This window comes from Calidris pugnax, unplaced genomic scaffold, assembly GCF_001431845.1.
Source record: "Calidris pugnax isolate Ruff unplaced genomic scaffold, ASM143184v1 scaffold68, whole genome shotgun sequence".
NCBI classification, from domain to species: Eukaryota; Metazoa; Chordata; class Aves; order Charadriiformes; family Scolopacidae; genus Calidris; species Calidris pugnax.
The window spans coordinates 1,349,334-1,361,963 of record NW_015090921.1 but is presented as its reverse complement, the minus strand read 5'-3'; the positions used below and the strand labels follow the sequence as shown (position 1 = coordinate 1,361,963).

Genomic DNA, 12,630 nt, shown 5'->3' with positions numbered 1-12,630 from the left:
CAGCTCCTGTTATTACGTATAGCTATCAGGAGGGATTGCATGACAAAAATTAATAAGCCAAAGCAAATTAAAATCTTATGTTTAAAACAACCTCCACTTTTCCCCCAGTGAAAACTCTTCTAGAACTTGCTTCTCCACAGCCACAGAGAGCCCGTTGTGCTGCAGAGGGAAACGGCACAGAGAATACATGTGTGTAGGGAAAGGACAAGCCTTTGTGAGTAGTTCATAGTCCTATGGCACCCAGTAAACGCAGGACTCCTTACCTTGCTTTAATGCTATGTTTGTTGTGTTAAAAAATAACCTGATGACAATTGAAGGGGCAGCCCTCTGCACTGAGGAAAGAACTGATTGGTTTTGAAAGTTTAGAAAGCAGATATGTAGTTCACATCTCTATCCCCTTAAGTTTTCCTAGTTTGGTTCTGTGTAGGAACTACCAGAACAAGCAAGGGCCTTGACTTCCTTGCCTTTAATAACTTTTGTGTGTCATGCTATTTTAAGCACTTTGGGCCTGTGTGGGGGGTTGTATCCATCCAGGAAACAGCCTGCTTACCTTTGTCTGGATTTCTCTTCCTTTCAAGGGGTTATTCAAGACATTGGCTGGTACCATCCTTGTTGAAATCAACTGTGGATTGAAGAACAGCTGTCTCTGGAGATATCCATCAACAGTTTCATTCTCATCAACTAAATCACTTCAAGATATTCCTTGAACTATTAAGGTAAGTGAAAAGCACCTTTACAGAATTTTCTAAAATTTCACCAGTCAATGAACTTTTCATACTCTTCCATGTCTGGCAAGATAGAGTTACTGTCTCTGAGACAGTATTTTAAGGAAAGTTCATTTCCAAATAGGACTGAAAGAACAGAAAGGCAATCCACAGGACTGGTCAATACAGTAATTCACAAAATGAAAATCTTAATGTTGCTGTTCTGCCTACCAAAGAGTACAGGAAGTTATGATTTAAGAAGAAAAAAGCTGTGAATAACTGCTGAGCTAAAGCTGTCACGCATAAGGAACCAGCTTGCACGATCTTCCCTGTCCTTGTATCAAACCATTCTAACACTCCAGAAACACTGTGTACTTATCAGACTGTAGTAAAAAAATTGCTAGGAAACAATAACCATATTTACCTTTTCTTGAACATTTTTTGGGGGGGCGGTAGGGATGGTATATTTCTATGTGTTCATCTTTGATACCAACTTAACCCAGATAAGCATCTGGTGCTCTGGGTCTCTGGCCCCCAGCTGTGCACCCTGTGTAAGTACAGGGGATTCCAGACTGTACAGAGTTAATCGATAACCTTCCTGATGCAGGTGCCCCAGCCCTGCAGGTGTCTGCCTCTCCCTGAATTCAGGGGAGGCTACAGGACGTAGCATAGACCAGACATCTAGATTAAGAAGCTGAAGTTGCACGAGGCGACTTTGTATGTAGGAATCTTAATTAAAGCTAATTTTGTCCAAGATCAAGAAGTCTTTAAGCACTTTGGGCCTGTGTGGGGGGTTGTATCCATCCAGGAAACAGCCTGCTTACCTTTGTCTGGATTTCTCTTCCTTTCAAGGGGTTATTCAAGACATTGGCTGGTACCATCCTTGTTGAAATCCACTGTGGATTGAAGAACAGCTGTCTCTGGAGATATCCATCAACAGTTTCATTCTCATCAACTATATCACTTCAAGATATTCCTTGAACTGTTAAGGTAAGTGAAAAACACCTTTACAGAATTTTCTAAAATTTCACCAGTCAGTGAACTTTTCACACTCTTCCATGCCTGGCAAGATAGAGTTACTGTCTCTGAGAAAGTATTTTAAGGAAAGTCCATTTCCAAATAGGAGTGAAAGAACAGAAAGACAATCCACAGGACTAGTCAGTACAGTAATTCACAAAATGAAAATCTTAATGTTGCTGTTCTGCCTACCAAAGAGTACAGGAAGTTATGATTTAAGAAGAAAAAAGCTGTGAATAACTGCTGAGCTAAAGCTGTCACGCATAAGGAACCAGCTTGCACGATCTTCCCTGTCCTTGTATCAAACCATTCTAACACTCCAGAAACACTGTGTACTTATCAGACTGTAGTAAAAAAATTGCTAGGAAACAATAACCATATTTACCTTTTCTTGAACATTTTTTGGGGGGGCGGTAGGGATGCTGTAGTAAAAAAATTGCTAGGAAACAATAACCATATTTACCTTTTCTTGAACATTTTTTTGGGGGTGGTAGGGATAGTATATTTCTATGTGTTCATCTTTGATACCAACTTAACCCAGATAAGCATCTGGTGCTCTGGGTCTCTGGCCCACAGCTGTGCACCCTGTGTAAGTACAGGGGATTCCAGACTGTACAGAGTTAATCGATAACCTTCCTGATGCAGGTGCCCCAGCCCTGCAGGTGTCTGCCTCTCCCTGAATTCAGGGGAGGCTACAGGACGTAGCATAGACCAGACATCTAGATTAAGAAGCTGAAGTTGCACGAGGCGACTTTGTATGTAGGAATCTTAATTAAAGCTAATTTTGTCCAAGATCAAGAAGTCTCCTGGTGCACATGGCATCAAATGTCATTGTTACAGTAATTCATGATTCAGTATCACAATCCATTGAGACTTCACAAAAATCTAGAACAGCTGTCTCCAAAATCATAAACTAGATATGGGAGATGCAGCTTAATATACTTCATGCTGAATCTTTCGTCCTTGCTTCCAGCCCTTTGGAGATCTCTTACAGTTAAATGAAACTCTTACCTTCTGGTCTTTTCAAGGAGTCTTCTTCCATCTTTTGGGAGGTGCTGGACTGGCTTTAGGAAAGGGAGGCTCACAGCCTGAAAATTTCATCACATGCAGGCTCACTTCCTTCTAATTTTTCAGAAAATGTTGGCTACAGAGAAAATAGGAGATATTTCAGTGTGGGAGATCTGTTGCTTTTATTATCTGTTATGGATCTGCCTCCTGGTAGTAACTCGGAGCAGAGTCTTTACAGGGCCAGTGACTCTTGGAAATCATAAAATTAGTTTAATTCCAGTCTCTTCTTGATCCTCCTTGCTGGGTTTTCTCCCAACTACGGCTAAAAAAGGGTATTTCTGGAATTCAAAAGGAAAAGAATACCCATTCCTTTTCAATGATGATGACAGAGCTTTGTATGCGAGACATTTAATAGGAGATATTTCAATTTGCCCACTCTGAATTCACAGTGATGAAAAGTGACCCACGCCAAGTGCCAGAATGATTCAAAGCAGTTGATGTGCAGAGAGGTGTTCTCTCCTGTATTTCAGCCATAGGACATAACTGCAGGCTTGTACAGAAGCAGGAGATTTGGTAGCTTTGGTGGTTTGAATGCCCAAAACCCACTTATCCTACTCTTGCTCTATCCTTTTACATCAGCTAGTCATCAAATTAATATCTTTGAAATCCAGTACAGCCGTTCTTTCAAAGATGGGTAAGTTTAGCAACTAGAATATAGCCAGAAAAAAGAAATACTTTTCATTTTTTAGCTTGACTTGGAGATCTACTCAACATGTTTTCTGCTTCATAAATGCTGTTGTTTGTGTACATCCATATACGTCACACTTCAATAGCGTAATTCAAAGAGAAAAGGATAAGATCAATTTTTTATGCCTATGATGTCTCCAAACCAGCAACAGGGGAAAAAAAAAAAACCAAAATCATATAAAAGACAAAGTAGCGGGAAAATAATGGAATCCTAAATAGTAAATGTATCCCATAAGTTATAATAAAGCAGCAGAAACCACTTCAGTGAGCTGGAAATGTGCATTCACGTGCAAAACTGAGTCAAGTGAGCTCCAGCTGAAGGAACAGCTTTGGTAAAAGCTCAGATGGAAGGGAAATGGAAGAAGCGATACCCGACCAACACAGAAATAGGATGCGTGTTTTGTCTGATATAATAATGCCTCTTTGGGCTCAATGAGAGGTAGAAAGGGTAATTAAACATGGCTTGAGACATGCTGGGTAAGCTGAGCACTGGGAAGCAGCAGAAGAGATTAGTTTCTCCAGGGAACACACAATGTGCTTCTGCGCTGGCTTTGTTTATGATGCAGCTGCTCTCAGCTGTCAAAAAAACCCCCTGTATGATAATCTCAAGGCATATCACTGTTATTACTTTATGTATATTGAGGAAAGTACAACAGACAACCTACTCTCTGGTTAAGTCTTCTTAAGCAGACAAGAGAAAATGTTTCGTATACAGCCTAAAATGGATTTTTGCTACTGCAACTACTGTCCAGTCCAGAATTAGTACGTTGACAGAGATTTTAAATGACATTTTCTCTGCATATAAAGTACTTGTCCCATCATATTATCCGAAGATAAGCAGTGATCCAAAAGTGGCAGTAATGTTTACCTTTTCTGTAGTTATATCCTGTAGCTTCATATATGCTAAATACTGAATCTATCCCTTTTATAGGAATCAATGTCTGAGGATGGAGATCGAATTGATTCAATACCCATGGAAACTACAGTGTTTGTAACTATAGCATTGTGTGCGTTACCACTTTGTGCTGTAGATAAAGGTTAAGGGAAAAAGAAGACTAAACCTCTAGTTTTAGTTACATGCGAGTTGTCATTGTTTTAGCTAAGTATTTAGTTCCCTCAGACAACTTTTGTAAGAATTATTTTATGCCTTAAATCCCCAGTGTAATTGACAGGGACTGGCAGTTATGATGGCAGACTGTGGTAGTTCCCATTCTACGCAACCCAGAGAGCCCTTGGTAGAGAAACCAGCAGAAGAGGGTCCTGGCCAAGGGAGAACAGGTAGGAGAACTTCTACTTCCATGACTGGCACTTCTTTTCTTCTACTGAATGCTAAATATCAGTAGATTTCCTTAAACCCTCATACCTTTGTTCTTCTCTTCATTATTTCCTTAAGAATTTTTAAGGAAATCCCCTTGAGATTATGATGTCTGAACTCTCTTTAGATTCAGAGCTTTTCTTTAAGTAAACTTTCCCCTTTTCATTGAAATCGCTTTGCTCTTGTTACTTTAACCCAACCTTTGGAGTATAATAGTGATTACGACCTGATCTTCTGCTCCACATATTGAACTGGGACACCTTATGTAGTTCGGAGTGCTATAAAGAATGTTATAATTTAACTACAGTTTAAACATGATCTTAAGTCTTTTGAAACGGGAGAACTAAACGTACTGATTTCCAAGTGTAACTTGCTAAACATTTTGCAGTCATTTCTATGAAATATCTCAGATAACATGCTCCAAAGAACTTGAATCAAATGTGAAACTGGTTGTAAAAATCAGTGAGATGGCCCTGAAGGAAAATTTATTCTGTCAATAGATGCAGTTGCCATACAAATACATTAATTTCCTCTGTCAAGAAATTAACTGTTTTTGAGCTGATTTTGTTTCCATGCAAAACCAAGCTGCATGATCTTTGTGAAATGACAACATGAGCTGATTTTGTTTCCATGCAAAACCAAGATCTTTGTGAAATGACAACTGTTCTAGTCAGAAAAAAACCCCATGTTTTATGTAACACACTGCTCAATTAATTATCTAGCTATGCTAGAAAAGTCCTCTTTCTAAACATGAAAACAAGCTGAATGCCTTAAATACTGGAACTCATGCGTTAATGCAAAACCTTGCCCCTGACTTTCCTTTAAGTGAGTGTGCTTGAGGCCCATGTGCCACAAGCCTTACGATGTGTGGAGGAGGAGGGAGGGGGAACCCATGCCAAAAACACACCAGAAAAAGTTATGATTAAGCCCTTACTTATGCTGAACCAAATGACAGAATTGCCTTTTTTTGTTGTATCTTTAGACTCACCCTGAATATGATCAGACTCATCCCAATCGGACTCATCCGTAGCTGAGCTCCAGCGACCCCGAACAGCAGAAGAAAAACATTCCAAGTGGAAGCTTGGTTTCATACACGTCATTTTGGAGCACAGAGAAAGACATCTGTCTTAGAGGTAAGTCAATGACATCTGGTATTTCTTATTAGGACAGTCTACAAATAGCATAAATCTTTAACTGATAGTGTAAGTCTAGTCAATGGGGCCACTGACACTGCAGGTAAGTTAGGGATCCTGCCTACAATTCTGTATTTTTCTTTCCCACCTGCCCTTCTGGAGGGTCTGGAGCAACTGTCTGCTTTGGAGATTCAAACAGTGAGGTGCAGGTCCAGTATCTCACTGACAAACTGAACAGCAAAGGGCTTGGAGAAGTCTCCAGAATAAGATTGTACTCTGCTTGTCACTCTAATTAAATGCAAATGATACAGGCACAAAGCAGGTAGCAAAGTTAGGAAAAACATGACAAAGTGAGCTGGTAACTTTAAGCCATTATATTTTAGGGTGAGGGAATTCTCTGTATTCTTTGAAAGGAGTTTTTAAGGAACATAAAGGTCAGGAGGCCAAAGGGAAAGCAGTCTAAGGTGAAGTGGCCATTTCATTTCCCTCCAAGTTCTGTTTAAACAGTTAAGTAAGAAAGACCAATAAATACCCAAACTAAAAAAATCCCCAAACAACAACAACAAAAAACCAAAACACCCAACCCTAAAACCATAAACCCCACCAAACAAGCAAAAATAGAAAAACTACCTGCCAAACATGAAAACAAACAAAAAAACCCTAAACCAATCCTCAAAACCCAAACTTCACTCCTTGCTCTTTACCTGCCACCTCTGGCTGCGTTGCTGGGGCTGCGTTGTGGGACGCAAGATGCTGCTGTACCAGGGTCAGCCAGATGCCAAATGCAGCACAAGCATCAGAACTGGTTTCCTTCAGGGAGTTTCCAGCTGTCAAAGTTATTAAAGAGTAGAAAGCCTGATTGACTTAATCTATAGCAACTTAATGCAGGATCAAGTAACTTCCCCCTGCCATTCTCCCCCATTTTATTAGAGTTGAAACATAGATTTCAAAATTAGTGTCTGGTTTGAGAATCATGGTTTGGGAACGGTGGGAATTGATTCTGTTGCTGCACCTCTTGCCCTGGGGTCGGAGCAAGCTGCTTACTGGAAGTCTTCTAACAGTTCAAAATACCTCTCATAATACCATGTAAAATGCCTAAATATTCATTTTCATTCAAGCGGCTCTCTATCTCCTATTTTTTATTAGCTGCATCTTCAAATATAGCTTTGTGTGCAACTAAAAATCATTTTTAAATATAAGATAAACCTTTTAAAACTACAGATACTCAGTAGAAATGGTAGTGTACGTTGCACCTAGAAATGTGTTTGCAAAACATTCATATTTTTCATCAGAACTTACCAGAAAGTGCAAAGATAGATTAATTTATCAAAATCTTAAATTCTAGATGTTTCTTTAAATGCTGATTTTTATTTTTTTTTTTTGCAAAGGCTTTAATTCCCCATATGGAGGCACTAAGCACCAGCCCATTTTGTTCCTGGCAAAACTGAAGGAAAGCTTATTTCAAATTTCTAATTAAAATTCTTTCTTGCTGCGTAAGGAGCCCTGATGGGATTCCTCAGGGTAGTTGGATGGGTTTCTGATTGAATTACAACTGGCCCAATTGCGTGAATATTTCATTTAAATGTTGTGAACTGAAAAGAGCAATTAATGACAACCTGAATAATAAAAAGCACTACTTTACCTTCAATCCTCTCTTCTCCCACAGTTGATTCAAATTAGATGCTTAGTCACTGGGAAAAAAAAAAAACCCACAAACCAACCGAGAAACAAACAGCCAAGCACATGGGAAAAGGAGATGGTTACAGTCATGGCCCCTGAACTCAGGAACTCTTTGCCTGGAGATGGTGGTTGTGTACATGATGCTGCTGCAGAACTGCTCTGGGGGAGCCTGACCCTGCTCCTGCTCTGGCATTTATTCAATATCCTGCACTAACTTCGGTTTCTGTCCAACCTCACCTCAGGTAACGTCAGTTTATCTTCTCATCTTGTATTTATCAATATCATTTTTTACTAAAGAACCACGCTGCCTCTAGCCTGACTGGGGAACACTTCCTGAGCTGGTGAAAAGTTCTGCTACAAACAGCTTGGCTGAGCCCTCCCAGCCCCGGTCACAGGCTTTGGGGTGAATTGCCTGGGCTCAACCACTGACCACTTTGGCAAGGGCATTTAGGGGTGATCCAGCTGTGTCCACTTCCCTGGCCAGATTAGACATGTCTCATCAAGTATACAGTCACATGAGCTGCTACTTGGGGTAAAAAGATGAGTTTGGGAAGTCTTATAGCAAAGCTAAGTGCTGGGAGTTAATAAGGACAGGCAGTTTCTTCTGATGTGTTCTGGAAAGTCACTATTGACAACTTTGACAGGTTCAGGGTTGAACCCTGCCTTAGACAGTCTGCTGCTCTTGGTTTTGTAACTTTGCCCATGTCTTAAAATTTCACTGTTTCAAAAATATTCTCTTAGAAGTTGATAACTGATGGGATCTTGACAACTAAAAGAAAATAAGTTTATTATATTAATGATAACTTTTACCATTAACACTGTGGATCACTAATAATTAATCACAAGTTTAAATTTTCAACTTGATTATCATAATTGTAACAGTACAGTGACTAAATTAGGATAAATTATTGGGACTAACGTGTTCCTCTTATAAAGTTTTCAATGACTGTATAAAGATCCAGAGTTTAGAATAAAAACCCTCCTTGTGTTCCCACATCAGGAACAGCTCAAATTAAGCAGGCAGAGCTGTACTGGGGAAAAAAAAAAAAAAAAACAGAGACAGTGAAAAGGGCAGGAAATAAACCCACAACTTAATTAGCCTTGTGCATCAGCCACGGTGATTTTGTAGGTGGAACGGAGTGAGTGCAAAGTACTGCACAAAGATCAATGTTACAAGCCTCGGGTGCAAGGGTATGAGCTTATTCTGGCAGCTACAAAGTCTTCTAGTGCTGTCTGTTGTCCCCTGTCAGCCACAGAAGAACATCTCTGACTTTGTCTTACCAGTGAGGTACCATCTCCCAGCTCATTCTGCCACAGAAAAGCGAGCCTCCCTACTTAATTTCAGTATTCTTTAAACTGGTTTTCAGTTGGAAAACCCTCAAAATTGTATTTAATTCTTTAATGATGTCATTCTACGTTTTGGGGCTTCCCTCTTTGTGGCAAAATTCTGTGGATTATAGCAAATAGTAATAATATAATTTAATATCTATAAGATAGAATTATCATAATATAATAACAAATACAATTTGAAGAGTATTCTGGATGCAACTTATTAAATTTGCAGTTCATTGTTCTTTTTCTACAGGATAAACTTCACACTTAAAAGGGTATTTATGTACAGTTTGTCCTTTTTTTTTTTTTTTTTTTTTGAGCTACTGTCCTCACAGGAGGAGCAGGTTTCTCCAATACCTTCTGCCTGAATTTCTTGTTCTAGTTTTGGTTCCAAACAAATCCAAATCCCAAAGCAAAACTCACCTGAAAACAATATGGTTTGAATTTAAGAAAAAGTCCTCACAATAAACCGTAACATTTTATGAGGTTTTTGGTGCAAGTCTGTGAGTTGACCTCAGTACTGCTGGGAATAAACCACAAATTTAGTCTTAGATGCTGGAAAAAGTTGAATTCATAAACTGGAACATGTAGTTCAGACCAAAATCTCACACAAGCTAATTCTATACATCGATGGACTGAACTACATTTCAAATCATAGTTCAGATCCAACACTGATCTCAAACTTTCACCAATATTGAAAACGTTCAGACTGGATTTTGCTTCTGTACCTACAAATATCTGAACTACATTTGAAATCATACTTCAGATCCAACACTGATCTCAAACTTTCACCAACATTGAAAACATTCAGACTGGATTTTGTTTCTGTACCTACAAATACCTTCAGAACAACCTTTAGGACATGTTTAGCCATGGATCCGTATATTTTAAAATATAAATTAAACTTAAAATATAAATTAAAATATATCTGAGAATCAGTTTGGTTCAAGCCAGGCTTTAGCTTCTAGGGAAAAGAAGGGAAATACAGGTGGGCAGGCAGGAGCTCAAACTGTAATTTTAATTCTAGAGCCAAGCGTTGTAAATTGCAATATTTTATCTCTGTTCTAAAATTTTAAAAAATAAGGAAAATACTTAGCTTTAAACACCTTTAAAAGTGTATGGGCACTAATTTGAGGTTAAACTTGATATTTGAGCTGGCTGTGACAATTTAAGTGACGATTTGATGTCAGGGCACTGGCTCTTTGTGCACCGATACCTGTCAATGCCCCATTTTGAGTGTCACCCAGACTGTGTGATTAATTGGGGGGGGTGATTTCTGGGGGCAGGGTTGTTTGTTTGAAACTTGCAAGAGGTATTAACTTTGTAAGAGATATTTTGATGGGACTAACAGAATCATCGCCTTAAGTCTGAATCTGTTTAAAAATAATTGCCCTAGAGAAGATAATTAATTCCTCTAAATAAGAAAATGACCTCTTAAGGAAAGCTGTTGCTTTACAGACATAGAATTTGATTTCAGTGGAGATGACTCACCCTGGACTGACCGGTGGCTCCGCAGGGGCAGGCTCCATGGTGTGCTGAGGCAGCTGCACTGCCTTGGGGAGCACAGCTGACACTGCTGCACTGCTGGGCTCAAACCTTCCTGGGTTTTTTTTGGCGACAGTCAATTTTGCAGGGTGGCTGTATCCAGCATCCTTTGGCAGAAGTCATCTGTCCTCTGGTGGAAGCTCGGGGAGTCTCCTGAAAGAGGACCGTTATCTTGGTTATAAAAGTTATTTCCCTTTGGTCAGAGAAATGTGGGCACACCAGAAGTCCAAGAAGGGAGGAAGAAACTATATATTTTTTGTCAGCACAACCAAATAGATCTGTTGTTTGAGAGGAAGGGCATCTGCTATAAGAATATGAAATTCATCAGAACTGTGTGGGCTTCTGTCCTCAGCCCTTGCACAACCTACCTTTAACCAGCCTTCTATGTTGTTATAATTTTCAGGCCATGTGGAGGAAGGTGACTCTTCATCTCTGCTCAGCGCTGGCGAGGCCAACGGCTGGAGTGCTGTCTGCAGTCCTGGGTGCCCCAACAGAAGACAGACATGGACCTTCTGGACAGAGTCCAGCAGATAATAAAGGTACTGGAGCATCTGTAGTACAAGGAGAGGCTGAGAGAGCTGGGACTGGTTATCCTGGAGAAGAGAAGGGTTAGGGGGGATCTTATTAATGTAAATAAATACCCAATAGGAGGGTGCAAAGATGATGGAGCCAGACTCTTCTTAGTGGTGCTTGGTGCTTGGATAAGGGGCAATGCGCACAAACTGAAAAACAGAAAAACACTTTTTTTACCTTGAGGGAGTCAAGCACTGGAACAGTGTTTCTCAGAACAAGACAGACATGGAGCAGGTCCAGAGGAGGCCAAAAAAATGCTCAAAGGGCTGGAGTACCTCTCCTGTGAGGACAGGCTGAGAGAGGTGGGGTTGTTCAGCCTGGAGAAGAGAAGGCTCCAGGGAGACCTTATTGCAGCCTTTCAGTACTTAAAGAGGGCCTGTAAGAAAGATGAGGACAAACTTTTTAAGGCCTGTAAGGAAGATGGGGACAAACTTTTTAATAGGGCCTGTAGCAACAGGATGAGGGGTAAGATTTTAAACTAAAAAAAGGAAGTTTGAGACTAGATACAAGGAAGAAATTTTTTACACTGAGGGTGGTGAAACACTGGCCCAGGTTGCCCAGAGAGGTGGTAGATGCCCCATCCCTGGAAACTTTCAAGGTCAGCTTGGATGAGGCTCTGAACAGCCTGGTCTAGTTGAAGATATCTCTGCTCATTGCAGGAGGGTTGGAACTAGATGACCTCTAAAGGTCTCTTCCGACCCAAGCCACTCTATAATTCTATGATTTTATCACATGTTGCCAGAGACATTGTGGAGTCTCTATCCATGGAGTATTCAAAACCCACAGACATGGTCCTGGGCAGCCCCTTCTACTTGACCCTGCTTAAGCCAGGAGTGGTTGAAAAACCCACAGACATGGTCCTGGGCAGCCCCCTCTACTTCACTCTGCTTAAGCCAGGAGTGGTTGGACTAGATGATCTCCAGCAGTTCCTTCCATCCTCAATGACTCTGTGATACCCACCGAGTGGAACGCATGCTGCGGATGGGCTTATGCCAGCAACTCATATTGTTATCACTGGAATGAAAGCCTACTACAGCCTTCCCCCAGAGAGTGGATTTAGGTGGGTTTCAGGGAGGGGAGCAGGCGGACTAGATGATCTCCAGCAGTTCCTTCCATCCTCAATGACTCTGTGATACCCACCGAGTGGAACGCATGCTGCGGATGGGCTTATGCCAGCAACTCATATTGTTATCACTGGAATGAAAGCCTACTACAGCCTTCCCCCAGAGTGGTAGATTAGGTGGGTTTCAGGGAGGGGAGCAGGCAGGGTAGAGAGGGTATGGAGATGCTCACCTCCCATTCCTGGACATCACGCTGCCGTCACTACCAACCTGAATCTTGCTGGCCTGTAGATGGCCTCGTATGCAAAGATGCAAAATTAATTTTTGCCTAGATGATAAAGAGCCTTGAAAATGCACTCTCACTCTTTAAAGTGCACACATTTTAGTTGTGCTGCAGAACTGTTTTGTTGAGTCTGAATCCCTGAACTCCACGTTAGGTTTTTGTTCCCCATTGTTCTGGTTTCAGCTGGAAAGAGTTAAATTTTCTTTCTAGTGATTGCCATGGAAAGAATGTC

The 12,630-nt window shown here is 40.7% G+C and overlaps 2 long non-coding RNA genes across 2 annotated transcripts in view; both read left to right on the top strand.

Annotated features, from left to right (window-relative positions):
* LOC106892728 overlaps positions 1-700 on the top strand; it is a 43,657-nt gene extending 42,957 nt beyond the window's left edge. The window contains exon 3 of the long non-coding RNA XR_001412932.1: positions 579-700. This is a non-coding gene — a long non-coding RNA (uncharacterized LOC106892728). The remainder of the gene's footprint in view (positions 1-578) is intronic.
* Positions 701-1,560: 860 nt separating this feature from the next.
* LOC106892727 lies at positions 1,561-11,293 on the top strand. The gene is made up of 5 exons (XR_001412931.1): positions 1,561-1,694; positions 4,637-4,754; positions 5,774-5,924; positions 7,591-7,846; positions 10,885-11,293. It is a non-coding gene; the product is annotated as an uncharacterized LOC106892727 (long non-coding RNA).
* Positions 11,294-12,630: the final 1,337 nt, after the last annotated feature.